Source organism: Cheilinus undulatus, linkage group 11 (genome assembly GCF_018320785.1).
Source record: "Cheilinus undulatus linkage group 11, ASM1832078v1, whole genome shotgun sequence".
Taxonomy (NCBI): Eukaryota; Metazoa; Chordata; class Actinopteri; order Labriformes; family Labridae; genus Cheilinus; species Cheilinus undulatus.
Window position 1 is genome coordinate 44,748,893 of NC_054875.1, and position 18,935 is coordinate 44,767,827.

Sequence of the window (18,935 nt, forward strand, 5' to 3'; positions counted from 1 at the left end):
AATGCTAATGAGGTGATCATTTTAAAAGTCTGTATATTCCAACATCCTGCTTTTTATTCCAATTTATATGCTGAAGGTTTTATGTCTGCCCACCAGGAAGTCACATTTATGTTTAATGTACTGAAAACCTGTATTTCTCACCTCGTTCTGAGCCTCGCTCTCCTCTCATCATTTCTTACAAGTGCTATAAAAGCATTTTATTCATTTCCCTCATTATCTGACTGGTTTCTCTTTCACTCTTGTAATTTCAGATGAGCTCAGGTAAATACCTGAAATAATCCCTTTCAAATGTTATGCAGTATGTCCTACAACCCCAGTTCCAAAAAAGTTGGGGCGCTGTGTAAAATATAAATATGTAAATAAAAAACGGAAGTAAATGATTGTCAAGTCTAATGAACCTATATTTTATTCACAGTAGAACACAAATATGTCAGATGTTAAAACTAAGACATTTTAACATTACATGAAAGATATTAGCTCATTTTGAATCTGATTGCAGGGTCACATCCCAGAATATCCCACCATCAACAGCACATGATATCAAAAAGTTTCAGAGAATCTACAGAAATCTCTGTGAGAAAGGCTGAAGGTCAGTTTGGATGCTCCTGATCTTGGGGCCCTCAGGGGCCACTGCATTAAAAACAGACATGATTCTGTACTGGAAGTCACTGCACGGGCTCAGGAACACTTCCATAAATCACTGTCTGTTAACACAGTTGGCTGTGCCATTCACAAATGTAAGTTAAAGCTGGATCATGCAAAGAAGAAGCCATATGTGAACACAATCCAGAAACACTGCCGTCTTCTCTGGGCCAAAGCACATTTAAAATGGGCAGAGGCATTAAGGAAAACTGTTCTGTGGTCAGATGACTCAGGATTTGAAATTCCTTTTGCAAACCACAGATGTCATTTTCTGCAGACTGTAGAGGAGAGAGACCATCAAGCTTGTTATCACAACACTGTTAAAAAAGTCTGTATCTTTGCTGGTATGGGGTTGACATGTTTTTCTAATTTGATGGCTGCAACACATCTCAAAAAATAGTAACAGAGCCATGTACATCATTGTGTAGCACCCTTCTTCTTTTAACAACAGTCTGTAAACACCTGAGAAGTAAAGAGACCAGTTGCTGGAGTTTTTGGAGAGGAATGTTGTCCCGTTCTTGTCTGATATAGGATTCTTGCTGCTCTACAGTCCTGGGTCTTTTTTTAGCACAGCATAAAATGCTATGTCAAATAGAAGGTTTTCTGATGGTGAAAGTGCTTGAGGCAGGCAAGCCAGTTCAACAATGGACTTTTCTACTGTTGTCTGGATGGGAGCATGTTGCTCTAAAACCTCTCTCTACTTTTCAACATTGATAGTTTCTTTCCAGATGTGTAAGCTGCCCACACCATAGACACTAATGCAACCCCATACCATCAGAGATGCAGGCTTTTGAACTGTGCACTGGATTATCCACCTCTTCTTCAGTCTGTAGGATATGGCGTCCATGGTTTTCACAAAAAAATTTCAATCTTGATTCGTCTGATCACAGAACAGTTTTCCTTAATGCCCCAGTCCACTTTCAGTGAGTTTTGACCCAGAGAAGACTGTGGCGTTTATGTATTCACAGCCAACTGTGTTGACAGACGATCATTTCTGGAAGTGTTCCTGAACCCATGCAGTGATTTCCAGAACAGGATCTTACCTGTTTTAATGCAGTGCTGTCTGTGGCCCCAGAGGTCATGAGCATCAGATATTAACCTTTGACCTTGTTCCACAGACATTTCTCCAGATTCTCTGACTCTTAGCCACCATTTTTATGCCTCCATGTCAGCGTTTGTTTAGGCTGGAGGTATAACGTGGTCTGGTTGTCCATCTGTAGGTCTGTCTGACCCGTTCTTGTGAATGCAGTAACTCAAGAATGCTTCAACTCATTTTCATCTATGTTTCAAAAAATGTTCACCCTGAATCTTAGATGACCTGATCGGATATTGGAGGTCAGAGGTCGAGGTCAGTGGGCCTCCTGTTGATCCCCTTCTTTCCAGACATTCTTGTGAGCATAATATCTCCAGAACAATTTGACAAGTTTTTTTAGACTTTGCACTAATGTCCACTCTGAGTTAGCGAACTTACAAGATATTGAAGGTTTTATGTCGTAGGTCAAAGACAGTGGGCCTTATGTTTTTCCCTAACTTATGAGGTCATTCTCTGGAATGGAAGAGTACATTTTCTTCAAACTTTGCACAAATATCCGCTCTTACTAAAGGATGTACTGATTAGATCTTGTAGGGAAGAGGGTAAAGGTCAGTGGGCTTTTGGGGATTTTCATCAAACTTTGCACAAATGTTCACCTTTATTCATGGCTTCAGTTCTGACCTGTGTCTCCTTTTCCACATGTAATTCCCCACTTCTCTGTCCCTGATTTCTGGAGCTATCCCCTGTCTAATCCTCTTAAGATAAAGACAGAGGCAGTACCTCCGCTCTGTTAAATTGTTTTGGGCATCAGTAGCTCAGTCTGAATACTGCTCAGGTTCCCTTGAGCAGGGTGTCTAACCCCTTACAGCAAAGAGGGGTTATCTATATAAAAGAATCTAATACAAGTGATTGGCTCAAAGTGTAAATAAAATACCACAGTGATCAATGAACAAGGGAGCAAATTGTTTTTCCTTAAGATTTAGGCTCATTCGTCATTTTTTGACACAGTGTTCTACAATATAATGGGAGTTGTAAACCCTCTATGTTACACAAGAAAGGCTATTTTTTATAGTGAAGTGCAGAGGATGAGTAGAGAAGTCTTAGAGCCTGAGGGGAGAAGCCTCTCTGTAGTCTGATGATACAGCGTCAGATACTGTACCGCCTGCCAGACAACACCAAGGACAACAGGCCGCGTTGGGGTGGGTAATGCCTTTTAATGTCCTTTATCTCCTTTATAAAGTGAATGTATGCTTCCTTTTAGTTTTTTAATGTAGGTCTACATGATAAAAGAAAAGACCAAGCTCCATTTAACTTCCCTTGATTACTGTCAGTCGTCTGCCAATGAAATAACCTTTAGCTCAATCAGGCTCTGTCAAGGAAACTCAGTTTAGATGCATTAGCTCACATGGCTGAGAAGGTAATGTCTCATCTAAGGTTCCTACCACTTTAAGACTTGAACGCTCTGAATAACTCCCAGCATCACCTGTATCGTCCTTCCCTCTTAGGGATAACAACATGCATCCCCGCTCTGTTTCATTATTGATAGGCTATATTGACCTGTTTGTCTCTCCTCACTGATGAGAATGATTCCCCTTCCTGTTTGTCCTCGTGGAGCTGTGAGAAGAATCCAGATTCAGATACAGACTCATTAAAAACACACTGGTTTATTCTCCAGTATCCTGTCAGAAGATTCTTCAGCTGTTGATGTAGAACACTCAAACATTTACACTTTCCATCTCAGAGCCGCCGATCAGTGAAATTAGTTTGATATACTGTATGTAATTGTTTTTCCAAGGCTCTGAGAAACTATGTTTTGACCCTCCAGGAAACTAGAGTGTCACCCAAAACGTGTGAAAAAGTGTGGAGAATGGGGTGTTAAAGAGCTGTAAGTACAACCAGTAGCAATGGTACAGGCTCACCATTTCAGTAAATGGCCCCTCATGGATCATGGAAGCAGGCCTACAGAACTGAGCCAGGTTGAGGATCACATGCTGCCCTACACCTAGGATGCTGACCTCTAGAAGCTGCCAGACAGCAGGGGGGCTCAACCAGACCAGTATAAGACTGGCTGATTAGGCATCACAGCAAAAACCCACAACTGTTTAGGAAGACTGCAAGAAGCCAGCAGTCGAAACATGTTAAGGAAACAGGAGAAACCTGTTAAAAGCTTTAAATAACACTATGTGAAACAATTTGGGTTAAATAACCACAAGAGAAAGCATACTTTGCAACCTCTGCATTATTTATTAGACAAACATTTTCAACCATAACACATGTGAGGCATAGGCAACACGACTGAAATGTCCTTCGATGTCAAGTTATTTCAAATCAACAAAATACCTCAAACAGAAAAAAAAGGAGTTATACGATGTCAATATGATATCGATGTTACATGTGCAGCCTTGATGCATTTTAACAATGTTAAAACATCCAACAGGTATTTACAATTTCAGTTTTTTGGTTGGAATTAGTCTTTTTAAACCATATCCTTAAAACTATAGATTTACCATTTGAATATTAAACACTGTACAGATGAATACAAAATATTACATCATCAAGATTAAGGTGTTATTTGAGCTTGAACAGGTCAATAGTAAGTCACTGATCTCTTTACCACAGACAGAATAAGGGAAAGAAAGTTAAAAAGCTGCCATTACTGTGGTGGTAAACCCATTCTAAACTAGAAACACACTGAGAGCGCAGACCTCTGCCATTAGCCCTATCTCCCAATAGTACAGAATCCTTTAAAAAAAAATTGTGGATCAGACTGTGATCCAGATCAGTCCCAAAATCTAATCAGTTCTTCCTTAAGCCATTTCTGACATTTGCTGAAAATTTCATCAAAATCTGTCTGCAACGTAACTCAAAAAGTTACAAACAAACTACCTAACAAACTAACCCTGCCAATCACATAACCTCCTTGGCGGAGGTAGTAAGTGCATAGAATAGACTGACCAACAGTTGGTTGGGTTAAAAAAGCTGCTGGTAAAGCTACCAAAATCAGGTGGTTTTCACTACAGTCCCGCAAACATTTTTAATCCAACCATCTCTGCTGCCGTCACAGTCAGCAGGCAACAGGAGACACTGGAGTTACCACCACAGTTATAGCTACCAGCAAAAATGGCAGGACCCATACAATGGCTGCAGGATTTATCTAAAACACCACTGTTGTTATCAACTAAACAGGAATAATGCTCAATACCAGCAATGCAAAATACATAAACAATTAATAACCAAGCTAGAAGATTAGAGGTATTACAGTTGTCAGAGATCATTTTGGTAACACTTCCCATGAAAAATATGCAACTAAAAAACTTGGCAAAAAATATTTTGTAAATCAAAAAATTTAAAAAGGAACAAGTTAAAGTGAGGAAATGTCATTATGAAATTGTGTTTAGGAAACAGGGTGGCAGGATTAAAATTTAAAAAATTTGCATATATTCGGAAAGAAATATCTAGATAAAAAAAACCCTAGTAGATAATCCATAGAATAAACTACAGTAAGATGCGTCCAAATTGTTCAGCCCTAGTTGCTAGATCTACAATTTTTCCTCCAAATTGCAATTTAATATGCAATATTTCAGTCTGTATTAAAAAAAAACAGACAACTCTACGGTCCTATCAGCAAATTGTTCTACAACAATCCAGTTAAAGAAAATCTAACTGAGAAATAGGCCAAAAGATTTTAACTACACAAGTTGTCGTAAAGCCAACCCTGATGAGTCCATCTCTCCACCAAGATACTAATGTCATGTTGAACAGTTTCGTCCCCTCTTTAGAGAGAATGGGGGGAGTTGCTCAAGACACCAGTTTAACCAGATACAATCTGACAAGAGAACACTGCTATGGAAGGCCAAGAAACACAAGACATGCTGCATTTCACTGTGTTCACATTACAAGTGAACCCATGCAGTTGAATTCACTTATTCCTTGTATATTGACAGAAGCATTGTGTATAAAAGCCAGTTGATATACTGCATGCTGACTGCACCTTTAGTCAGTGTCAGGAATTTAAAGGAAGGGTGGGGGGGAGGGTAAACTACTGAGTCAGTGGAGGGTCATGGGGGTGCTAGCAAACCATTCCTATATCAGGAAGAGGAGGAGGGGAGGGCCAAAACCTTCAACCACTGAAGTCAATCTGGGGGGTGGGGGCATTTTTAGTAAATGCCCCCCCAGTTCCTGGGGCCATTTACTGAAATGGCCCCCTAGCTTTCTTGGCCAGAGGGCCAAGGGCAGAAGCTACTGGTGAGGCTGTGGATGTGGCACCTTAAGGGTTCAGTCCAGGCTGCTGCAGCAGGAGGACCGAGACTAATCTGAAGCCACCTGTAGCGCCTTCGGCCACATTCAGCAGAGAGGTCAGGGCTACACCTGTACGTCGAGCTGCTGAGGAGCACTTTAGCAATCACAGGAAGTAACACAACGCTGAAGTTATCAGCAACAATGTTGCTTCAAGATGCCAAGAAATAGCCAGAATAGAATGGAATGGAATGAAATGGAATGGAAGCCCATCAGACAACCTGAACAGTGCACGCATGGACCCCTGGGAGGTCTTAACCATGACAGAGTTAAGGGCCTCAGATTTGCCCAGTCCTGGCCTACAACATGATCACCCATGGACTAGTCAGAATACAAAAGCATTACTGGCTTCGGTTTCAACTAAGCTTTCTCACTCACAAATCCAAAAATGCTTACAAAACCAAAAATTCAAACTAATTTTCAATCTATAGTAACACCATCCTCCTCTGTATCTTGCTCCTTTGAATACAGCAGTTGGCATCTGAATGTCCCACCAGCTCAGAATCCCGAAACCATATAAAAGTGTACCAAACCCCTGGGCTAGCAGGACAATCAAACACTACCCACAGATGCTGCATGCAAAAAAGCAAAGATGCTACTCTATAAAAACTTGACATTTCTGCCAGTAAAGGCAATGAGATGTAAAAAGACATGGCAGTGATCCTGAGGCAATGCTCACTGCCGCAAACCAGAAAGCTAGGAGGCTTTCAAACTAGTCTGGCACACTCCTCTCTGTGCTACTTCTTACCTGTGACTAGACATCATTTCCCACTAGACCAACTCAAGATAAACACACTAGGAGCTGGGAACAGGCACACTCCATCCATGGAAATTTGATTTCCTGTACACAGAAGAAAAAACATCTCTGGCAAAGATGTGATCAAACACAACCTGATAGTCTCATTGACATTCAAGGGTCAGAACAAGAGAACCACCCACACTAATCAGTCAGCTGTCTGTCCACAGGTTACCCTGAGGAGTCCTCTCAAACCCAAATCACCATGCCTGGTGTCCACAAGGCCCATGACGCTTAAGGGAGAGTCTTGCGCCTCAGCATACAGCAACCACAGATCTGTGATGCACCGAGAGCTCAGGGGTTTGTGTAAAAGGTACACAAATATGGTTTCGGGATTCTGAGCTGTCGATACACCAAGGTGTTTCTGTAGCGACAATACGCCTAGACTCAAGACTCTACACCTCAAGCCTCACTGGTCCTGTAGCTCACCATGCACAGGGACAATGGGTGTGACAAGACCCTTCAGGATACCCCACAGGCAGACAGCTAATGATCAGTGCAGATGCTTCTCTCACCCCAACCCTGAATGTAAATGAAAACTAACCAGGAAGCAGATGATCACAAGTCTATCTGAGATGGTTCTTTCCTTATGCACAGGAAGTCAGCATTCCAGCAATCACCCAAGTATCCGACACCTAAACAACTGACTACCAACCAACGTTACCTACTAATCTTGCACTCGGGTGATCTACCAGTAACACTGATAACAATCTGCCTGCAGTCAAACATGGCTATAGCTGTGACCACAATGACCATCACAGAAATCAAATAAAGCCCCTAGGTACATATCAGGCGGGCTATTGCTGCCAACTTTCTAGGTTATTCTATCATTACAAAAATCCCTTCAGGGACTGCAGCCAAAAGCTGCACACAACAGTCAACTCACAACTGAATCTTGCTGCTTTGAACACAGCAGGTGCAGTTGGCATCTGGATGTCCCACGAGCTCAGAATCCCGAAACCATAAAAAAGTGTACCATAACAAACCCCTGAGCCGGCAGGACAACCAGATGCTACCCACAGATGCTGCATGCAGAAGACAAGATTCTGCCATTAACCTTACCTAGCAGACAGCAGGTACAGGCAGCTAGATGCCAAGAGACATGGTATGTAGCAGTTAGCAGACTCAGGATCACTACTGTGTCTCTTGCCCAGAAAGACAGCCTAAACTTAGGAAAGACACCATCACCTCTGAAATAAATAAAACAACTAAACATCAAGTCCCACTGGATCACACAAGATACTAACACACCAGGAGCTGGGAACAGGGCACATCCATGTGTAAAATCCTCATTTCCTGTACACAGAGAAAAAACATCTCTGGCAAAGATGTGATCAACCACAACCTGGTAGTCTCATTGACATTCAAGGGTCAGAACAAGAGAACCACCCACACTAATCAGTCAGCTGTCTGTCCACAGGTTACCCTGAGGAGTCCTCTCAAACCCAAATCACCATGCCTGGCGTCCACAAGGCCCATGACGCTTAAGGGAGAGTCTTGCGCCTCAGCATACAGCAACCACAGATCTGTGATGCACCGAGAGCTCAGGGGTTTGTGTAAAAGGTACACAAATATATGGTTTCGGGATTCTGAGCTGTCGATACACCAAGGTGTTTCTGCAGTCACAATACGCCTAGACTCAAGACTCTACACCTCAAGCCTCACTGGTCCTGTAGCTCACCATGCACAGGGACAATGGGTGTGACAAGACCCTTCAGGATACCCCACAGGCAGACAGCCAACGATCAGTGCAGATGCTTCTCTCACCCCAACCCTGAATGTAAATGAAAACTAACCAGGAAGCAGATGATCACAAGTCTGTCTGAGATGGTTCCTTCACTGTGCAGAGGAAGCCAGAATTCCACAGGTGGACAGCTATGGGCCAGCCCTCACCCCGAGTATCTAACACCTAAACACCACTAAACCCTTTTTTGCCTTGTGGTTGTGACAGTGCAGTGGATAATCACGCCACAGGTCAAGTCAGGACAAAAATTACACCAGGAACTCTATACTCTGGCTTAAACCACCTAGGTGTCCACAGTTGCAGCTGCCCAGGCTGTGAAACAGACTGAGGAGAAAGGAAGCAGCTGATGGAGACTCAGCTATGTGCTGCTTCTTGCGATGGCCGCGGTCACACAGCAGCCCGAGGTACAGGCATAGCCCTGGCTTCTAAGCTGAATATGGTCGAAGGCACAACAGGCAGCACCAAGAGTTCGCAGCCTGAACTGAAAAATATCAACTGATGGTGCCACACTTACCAAGCCTCAACTTCAACCTCACCAGTAGCTTCTGCAATTGTTTATTTTTTTGATAAAAGTCTGAGTATTAAAGAGCTTCTAGTTTATTACACAAAAGAGGGGTTTTCATTAATGTAGTATTTAGTTATATTAGTTATTGAAGCTTGTAGTTAAGTTTGAGTTATTGCTAAATCAAGCATTTTTTATAATGCTTATGTTGTAAATTATGGTGTTAGTTTCCTGTTGTAATTTTCAACTCTAGTGAGGAATTTTAGAAGATTACCCATAACACTCAATTGGAGTGTGTCTGGAAAAACACAAATCTGGACAGTCTACCTCTAGAGTAGGCCTTAGTGGTAAGGGGGGAATTGAGAATAAGCCATAGGGGTTTTAGAGACCAGTTACTGATCTTGCAATAAAAAAAAAAAAATTGGAAGGATTTGCAGATAATTTCAAGGGTTGGACTTAAGTCCAAGAACGCTACAAGAACTAATGCCCCTTTTGTCAGCCAAGGAAGCATGGGGACTGTATGAATGTATGAGTTTTTTTTACCTGGTTGGCCTATTTGCACAAATGCTTCTGTCCCTGCTATCAATTTCTATCCTACTATTGACATCAAATATCCCAATGATGTTACATTGCTGTGACTTACAAATTTAAATCTAGACCCTGGGCATACAGTCTTTTTCTAGCTCTTAAAGAGTTAAGCATGGAAGTTTATGCTGCCATTTTTAATGCTACAATATTAGAAGTGCACACAGCCATTGCAACAGTACATTTGGCCTGCTGAGCAACCAGAGCGGACGTCTGGCCTCATTAAAAAGACGGCACCATGCCCTCCCAATTCAAGCCGTCATTACATAGAAATTCCCACAGGAGGCAGGGTCTTCCTGGCCAGACAGTTCTCCTTTATATAATGCATTTTTGTGTGTAGTGTTATCAGAGGACTACACATCCAAAGGAAGTTTACTGATCTGAGTTTGTCAACATTGTAGATCACCACTCCATCCTCCCCTTCAACAGAATGGTGAATGGTGTTTGGGCTTTTTTCTTGCAGCTTTGCCATTCTAATAGGGGGAAACAAAAACCATTTAAGAAAGGAGAAACATTTCAATTTTAATACAAATATCTCAAAGCTAAATACCGTTACCAACCTGGTATTTCTTCATGGTTGAAAGCTCAAGGGTCTTCATTGTCACATGAACTTCACACATCAGTAGAGAGCTAAAACAAGAACAAAAAACAGGAGCACTAATTACTGCACCTTTACCTTTTTTGTAGCCATTGATAATAGAATGCAAATCCTTTGAATTAGACTTGCACAGTAAAGGAAGACTTTGTAGATATGCTATAACTTGCACAGGAGGAATGCATTGTGTACTGGCAAGTCTAATTCAAAAGGAAGTGCAGCCCATGACTAACCATGAACACTCACATGAAACATTTTCTGATCAGGTCATTACTGTAATCAAATACAGATGTTTAGTTCTTTTAAAAATATATACAACCAAGGCATCGCAATAAATACCGAATGAAAGTATCCTGCAGCTGCTTTACTGAAAATAAGAGGAATAAAGATAATAGTTCTTGCACGGCTCATCTCAAGCAACCGACTTTTTTGCAAGAGGCAATTTTTCAAGTCCAGAGCTGCTGCTACAGTTTTAGCCCTTTCTTACTGCTATTGTTCATACATGAGCAATATTAATCAGTTTCAATTTCAACAGCTTTTTTTAATGATTGTGCAAAGCTAAATCAGAAATGAGATCAGATGTATTGAAGTCCTTGGTGTCAGCAAGAATGAAACTCCATACATGGCTAACTTTGAACATAAGATGTGTAACCTTCAAACCTTCAAAGTGGTGCAAACTGCTCCTTATGGGCTGATTTTCCTCGGTCACTATCTCCATTTCATTGCTGTGCTTCCATGACATGTGCCTCAACACGATTTACTCTTCAGTCAATTAGGAGATGACAAATAACCAAATCCTACTGATGTTATCCGTCTTTATATGTTAAAACCTGCAGTTAGTTCTAGAGCTGCAACAACAGATCACTAAAAATCAATAACAATTGATGACTAAATGTGTTGGCAACATATTTGGTTTGTTGTGTCGTGTGATTATGTCTTCACTCCCTGAGGTGTGAAGCTGTTTACGTCACAAGCAGACAGCTGAGCAGAATGGTGAACAATTTGGCATTCTTTTACTAAGACAGCGGTATTAATGATAGATGAAAAATCAGGACAAATGGCTCAACCATTTTTCTATGATTAATTTGGTGAGGTAAAGAAAAAGGTGTAGAAAAAAAAGAGTTCAAAGTTTTTCTTCCTCAGATAAAAGATTGAATAAAAACATTAATTAACTGCTTTTTAAATGTATGATATTTCCCAGACTGTTAGTCCAATGTCCGTCAAATTACAAGCAGACAAAAAAAAAACAAAAAAAAAACACGTCAACATTTAAACGGAGTGTGCAAGTGGCCTGGTGGTTTAAGGCAGTGGTTCTCAATCTTTGGGGGTCCCCAGACACTGAGAGGGGGTCACCAGATCCCTTAAAAGACTAAGAATATTTTTTAGATAACACTATTACCACTTTACACCAATTTTACCAAATGTTAACCCTTTTTCTACACCAATTTTGCCAATATTAGCACATTTTTTCTACTTAAAACCCCTTTTGGCTATTTTAAACCCTTTCCCCCTTTTTTTTCTGCCTGTTTTTGCCACTTTTTTGTAACTATTGCCTCTGTTTACCCATTGTTGCCTCTTTTAACCCCTTTTTTGCCCATTTTAACCAGTTAAGCCATTTTTGACAGTGAATATTAATTTTTCATCCCATTCCACCTAATTTCCATGACTTTTGCACTTTAAAGCCTTTTACCACTTTTTGTACCCGTTTTTGCCATTTTAACCAATTTTTGGTTTTTATTTTGCCACGTTTATCTAATTTTTGCCACTTCTAACCCATTTACGCTCTTCTAAATTCCAATTTCACCACATTTTCTTTTTTACCATTTCCCCATTATTAACCAATTTTAGCTATTTCAAAACCAATTCATTTTTTTTCATCTAAAGAAGGTTAAATGAATAAATAAAGATATATTTCTTTAATAAGAGTGGTTATTTTATTTAGGTTAAATATAAAATATGGTTTCCATAGCATAACTTCACAATGGACCATGGTTTTGCTGACCTCCAATTTGGCTAGGTCCCAGTAACCTTCCCCTTTATCCCTTCTTATGGAAAGTCTAGTCTGCACTATTCTTATGCATGGCTGTTAAAGGGATACTTCAACATTTTGGCAAATTCGCCCATTGCCATAATACCTATAGTCTTACTAATAGGTTCATTACCTGTAGTTGTCAGTGCAAGCTATTTTTAGATCAGTGGTGCCGAGTTAAGAGCTGCCCTGCCAACGTAATGGAATCTTATGGTATCCCCAGCTTTCCCTCTTCAAACTCAACATATACAGAATCCAACAACTCCAAAACACTCTCATGGACAAGTTGTGATCTTCACATTCACCACGCTATGAAATAATCATGGAACATTACGAGACAGAGATGTTTTAAAGTTAAATGCAAAGCTGGAACTACACTCTAGACATGGCTGCTGCACTGTGTCACTCCGCCCAGTGGTTTACTCAAGAAATAGTTCCAAGTATTTGCTGCATGTGTTGTAATGTAACATAATCATAGGTTATTTCATAGCGTGGTGAATGTGCAGGTCACAACTTGTCCATGAGAGCGTTTTGGAGTTGTTGGATTGTGTATTTGATGAGGGAAAGCTGGGGATACCATAAGATTCCATTACGTTGGCAGAGCAGCTCCTAACTCGGCACCACCGGTCTAAAAATAGCTTGCACCGACAACTAAAGGTAACGAACCTATTAGTAAGACTATAGGAATTATGGCAATGGGCGAATTTGCCAAAATGTTGAAATATCCCTTTAAACCACCTCCAGGTACAGTGGGGGTCTCCGGTCTCTGGCACCTTTATTTTGGGGGTCACGGGCATGTCTCTCCCCTGCTCTCATCCCCGTTTCCCACTCGATCCACAGTCCTCCTCTGTCAAATAAAAACACAAAAATGCCCAAAATAAATTTAAAAAAGAAAAACATTTAAATGAAATGGCATCAGCAAATGACTGAGTTTTGTATAATTTCAGAATTCCTTAAATCACCTTTTTCCTCCATTCTGATATTTGATTTGGGCTTTCTGACCACATGTCTATGTGCTTAAATGCAATTGTTGCAGCCATGTGACTGGCTGATTAGACATTTGTGTTCATGAGCGGTTGAGCATGTGTACCTAATTAAGTGACCGTTAGTGAAATACTTGATAGGACAGGACAAATGTTTATTGTTGGCATACAATGAGGGCTAAAACTGTTATTTCTAAACCTTGTCTGAATTCTTCATGGTTTGAAATTGGAATAGTTTAAGTTCTCAAACTTCTATATACTTTTAACGCTTTTTGGTAAAACTTGTTTTGAAATGATACAATCGGTTGTAAAAATAATTTATATTCTCAAACCATATCAAACTTAGTGGTTTTAATTTGACCCAAAGCTGTCTAGACTGCACATAAATCTAATTTCTAATATTAAATTATTGTGCCTCTGAAATGTTTGATATTTGAAAAACAGGAATTACCCCACATTTATTGCCTTGGACTTTTACTTTTGTTGCCTTGATATCAAGGCAGATTCCACTATTATATGTTTAAACAAATGCACAGAGAGGTTTGGATTCTGATGACATGGTTCTCCACTGAAGCCTGATTAAATTTACAGGAGTCATTCCAAAGCCTTTTACCTTTCTGTCCCTTAGTATGTAAAAATTAGCAGTGGGTTTTAAAAAGGATGAAAGAAATAGTTACAGAAAATGTGTCTGTATCAATGAATCTTGCATGAGGACTATGAAGTCACAGACTTTGAACTGCAGAACCAGGGATGATTCACCATTACATAACACCTAGATAATGAGATCCACTCATTTTTTCATGATTGTCATAATAGAATTTTAACCTTAATTTTGCTATATTTTTAAACTAGTATATCTGAGTTCAGTTTTGATGCTACAAAAACAGAAGCCGTTAACTCACCGTTGCTCCAAGTTGCTTATTCACACTTGCACTTTACAGTTTTAAGGGGATTTTTTATAGTAGGGATTTGTGAACAAAACTAGCCTCCTATGAAAATTTCCCTCCCTTCATACCAACTTACATGGCTATTTTTTCTAAAAAAAAATTTAATGGCATTTAATGCCAAAACAAGTCACACAAGTCAAACAAATCTAAGATGGATTTAATTAGGCTGTCCCCATTTTTTGAGGCTGAATTCACCTGAGCTCAGAGGAATGCCTGCTCTGCAGCAGAGGGTTTTTACCCATCACTGGACTGGCTGCCTCAGCGTTCAATGTGAGCACAACCCTGCACATAAAAACAAGCTTTATAGATCTGCACAATAAATATAGCTTCATGATGTTATCCAGGGATTTGTTTTTTTAAGTTTCTCACCTGCTGGGGTAAACGCTGACGCACAGCCAGAGCTCAGACTTCACACACTACCAGCGCCATCAACTCCTGAGAATGATTTTTTTTAATCATGAGTCTTCTTACATGTTGCTTTTCATACATTCATGTAGATTCATACTGTGAACAGTTTGAGTAGCTCACCTAACAACACTCCTGAGTCCTGCCACTGTTTGTGCAGAGACAAATCACTGTATATCTGGGCTCCAATCAGACAACCCATCTGTGTGCTTCATGATGGGTGGGATGACCTCTGCTTGCAGCACAACTAAAAAGAAAAAACAAGGTTTGAGATCTGTCGTGGCCTGGCTCATGTGGTCACAACAAAATAGAAAGACAACACCATGATAGTTTTTACTAGTCCTTATTTGCCAAATTTGTCCACAACATAAAAACAACAATTTCATTGAACCAAATTAGACTGAATAAAAGCAAACAAATTCTTTTAAAGCCAATTAAACCAAATGAAAGAACTTTTAACAAGCCAAATTAGACCAAATTTCATTGAATTAAATATTAGCACTATGAAGTGCATAAGTGAAACCTAATACAACTAAACAGAAGTGTGTCCTACCTGTGTGGAGGAGAAATCAGAAAGAGACTGACTGTGACTGCAGGTGCTCAAATGACCTCCACACAGGGCCAGGTGTGAGACATTACTCTAATTAGTGAGCCTCACTCACAGCCACAAGTTTGAGAAACTCAGCTGACGACACTCAACGTGTCATGGACATCACAGTTTAAAGACGGCATTTATAAGGATAAGTTTTCATGTTGTGAGAGAAAAGTAAGATATAAAAGCTATAATAAGCCTGTACTTTACTTTAAAGAATGTTCTTGATTGCTTCTTTCATGTCACTGTAGTACTTCGGTGTGAAAAATCTGCTGTAAATCAATCCTTTCTCCGTAACATTCAACTGAATTGACGCAAAAGTCACATCCTAGTTAACCATAAACTAGAAACGCCAGGTAAATGTACTTACCTCTCATGCTTTCGATTACTGCCAGTTCGAGCAACCAACCGCCAGGACCAGTCTCGGAGTCACTTCCGGTGGGTAATCACGTTTAGCGGTGCTCACCCATGTCCTTTTATGGTAATAATTAAGGCCTCAGGCACACACACAAAAAATACGTTTAAAGCGAATTACTTCATCAAGTCAGTTTTTATTGCTTAAAAAGTTTCTTTGTGCACATAAATGTTTGTTAACTGTAGTAATATTGATACTGTTTCATTTACCTAACTTAAATATATTTGGAGACAAGGTTTAAATAGTTTAGGATTTTCATACTTTTAATTTTTTTACTTTTTGTTATTAGATTTAAGTTTAGTTGTGAGGTATTCCTGTTGGTCCGATAGTTTAGCAAATAAAAAAAAGCTTTAAAATGTTTTTTTTCTGTTTGTTTGTTTGTTTTTTAAAAGTCATTATTATTATTATTAGTAGTAGTAGTAGTGGTAGTAGTAGTAGTAGTTTTAGCGTTCATTTTTCAGCAATAAAGGTGTCAAAGACAAAAACTAAGGAGGTTTGGTCCCTAAATTCATTTTATTTAGTTTTGTAAGCACAGAATTAAGTTTCAGTCAACATTTTTAAAAGCTTAGGTTTTATTTAGTTTTAGTTATTTAAAATGATTTTTACATTTTAGCGTTGGTTACTTTAGTTAATAGATTTCTACAAAGGAATGTCAATTAAACAGAAATATGTGATGTAAAATCAGTGACTGAATGAAAATATTTATCCTTGTGGATAGGTCTCAATCAGCCTTGCACATCTCCACACTGTAACTTTACTCCATTCTTCCTGCAAAAATGCTCAAGTTCTGTCAGGATGCACAGGGACCAGGTGTGAACAGCCCTTTTCAAGAGTCCATTGGATTTAGGTCTGGGCTTTGACTTGGCCACTCCAGAAGATTCTTTGTTGTCTTCAAACCACTTCTGTGCAGCTTTCACTGTATGCTTTTGCTCATGGTCTTAGGCCACACACTACAGGATTTTAAGCCCGATTTGGGCCTCCCCCAACGATCGTGGGGTCTTGTCCCAAGAGGACCCTCATTGCAAACGACTGTTTGTCTGAGTAGTCTGTATGTGTGTGGTGTCAACAGGATTGTTTTACAGCTCCAAATCGCGTCATAGCCTCCAAAAATCCCGAATCGTAGATATTTAAGATTCTAGGTCGTAGTGCCGCTGACGGAGTTCCCACAACAACCAATGAGAGCGAACAGACCGGGTAGCGCCACAGCCAGATCATCCGTACTTTCACCACTCACAACCATGAACACAACTTTCTGATTTCATCCTGAGTCTTTCCCTTGTATTATGACTTTGCTTCACCTGTAATGCATGCCAGGACAGCCTGTTGTGGAACAACAGCAAGACGGTATCGACAGCTATCCGTGGTTTTTTTTATTTTTCTGAAGTCACGTGATGACGTGAGGTCGTAGGCAGGTTGGCAGGTGTGTGGTCTCCAGTGACCTGACAGTCTGGCTGAGTCATCTGGTGTGTGCATTCAGAGGATTAAAGATGAAAAATCTTTGGAAATTGTCCTGAAGTCTGTGGTCTCCCACAGTTTAAAAATCATTCCAGATTTTAAAAATTGTCTAGTGTGTGGCCGGCCTTAGTGTACAATAAATGCAGGGTTGCTAGGTCTGTGTGCCAGAACCAGCCCAATGCTGAAATTCAAAATAATACAATAAAACCTCTGCCACACTGCATATATTGCTTGATCACCCGCAGATATTCTGCCTCTCTGTAGGTGGCGTGTATGTCTTTGTGCCATGTTCCATGGTTTCCTGCCTCTCTGCTGGTTGTTTTAGTTGTACTTGAGTGTAAATAGAGTAGTTTGTTCTGCTACAGAAATTAAATACTCATACGCGTCATAAAAAATGGGTCTGCTCTGCTCAACCCGTGTAGTAGCCCAATTCGCGGGAAAACTGCGGATCTGGCAACCCTGAATAAATGTTCTCCCAAGCCGTAAATCTCTTGAAGACTGACTGGGATTGTCCTCCAGGATTTTTACTATATTTTGCCCACATTCATTTTACCCTCTACCTTTAAACCCCTTTCAGGGCCAGCTGCCGAGAAGCATCCCCACAGCATGATGCTGCCGCCACCATGTTTCACAGTGCTGATGGTGTGTTTGTGATGATGTGCATTATGACCGAAAAGCTCCTTTTGGTCTCATCAGACCAAAGAACTTTCTCCCACTCGACCATGAAGTCTCCCACATGCCTTTTGGTGAGTTGTAGTCCAGACTTAATTCAAGTTTTCTTCACCAGTGACTTTTTCTTTGCCACTCTCCCTGGGCATCTTCCTGCCCAGGGACCACAGATGAAAATTAGCTTTATAGCTAACTCTGGCTTGATAGTTTTGATTTGCACGGCCCCTGTCAAATAAACTAATAAATAAATAAAATAACTAAAGCTTTGACTGGTGAAGAACCTGGCCAACAGTTGTTGTCTGCAGAGTCTCTCCCATCTCAGCTGCTGAAGCTTGGAACTGCTTCAGAGTATTCATAGGTGTCTTGGTGGCCTCTCTTTCTAGTCTCCTTCTTGCACGCTCACTCAGTTTGTGAGGACGGTCTGACCTATGCAGATTTACACAAGTGCCACATTCCTTACATTTCTTGATGATGGATTTCACTGAACTCTGGGGGATGTTCAGTGCCTTGCTTTTCTGTACTGGATACAGGAGTACTGATAAAGCAGTGACTAGACCTTCCAGACACATGTGTCTTTACACCAAAATCACTGGAGACACTTTAATCGCTGCTGTCATGTGATTGGTTGAATAGAATTTTGTGTTAACAAGCAGTTGGACATGTACCTAATGAAGTGACCGGCGAGTTTATATCAGCCTTACTGGCTTTTTCTGCATTATTAGACCTCTGACAGTAGAAAGATTTTATATCCATAATTAACTCAGAAGTTTTACATCTGAAACTGTGTTATTATTCATGCTGAAAGCCTGAAAACAGGTTTCATATCTTTATAATTTTTCTTTGTACACCACAGAGGACAAAACTTCAAACGAATGATTAAAAATCACCCTTGTGGATGTGATAAAAACTCTGTTTTCATTCACATTACATTGCTAAATATGAACTTAAAGTTTACTGGTGGGTCATTAAAATCCCTTGTGAAATAATTGTTTATTTCACTTGTTTAACACAGACATTTTTCTTTTGTTAAATTTTACACATTTGCCCAATCTAAATTCAGAAAACATCAGGATATAAAACCCTTACTTTACACCTTTTGCCCCTAAATAAGACTGACCTGTCAGAATAAAACCCCTTAGTTGCTATGTGCTGATTAATAGTTTATTTATTTCAGTTTCTGTCTCCTCTCTGTGAGTCTTTTTGTCTTTCTAAGTTGCTTCATGGTTGTTTTTGATGCACCTTTCCCA

The 18,935-nt window shown here is 40.1% G+C and overlaps 1 long non-coding RNA gene across 4 annotated transcripts; it reads right to left on the reverse strand.

Annotated features, from left to right (window-relative positions):
- Positions 1-9,720: 9,720 nt before the first annotated feature.
- Positions 9,721-15,588, reverse strand: LOC121517842. Of its 4 annotated transcripts, none has more exons than XR_005992582.1 (7): positions 15,520-15,588; positions 14,681-14,804; positions 14,522-14,587; positions 14,348-14,434; positions 12,996-13,069; positions 10,159-10,228; positions 9,721-10,071 (listed from the first exon to the last, which is right to left on the reverse strand). It is a non-coding gene; the product is annotated as an uncharacterized LOC121517842 (long non-coding RNA). The 4 variants fall into 4 exon arrangements; XR_005992581.1 differs by lacking the exon at positions 15,520-15,588 and adding an exon at positions 15,111-15,163; XR_005992583.1 differs by lacking the exon at positions 15,520-15,588 and adding an exon at positions 15,111-15,163 and having other exon boundaries at positions 12,961-13,069.
- Between the last annotated feature and the right edge of the window lie 3,347 nt (positions 15,589-18,935).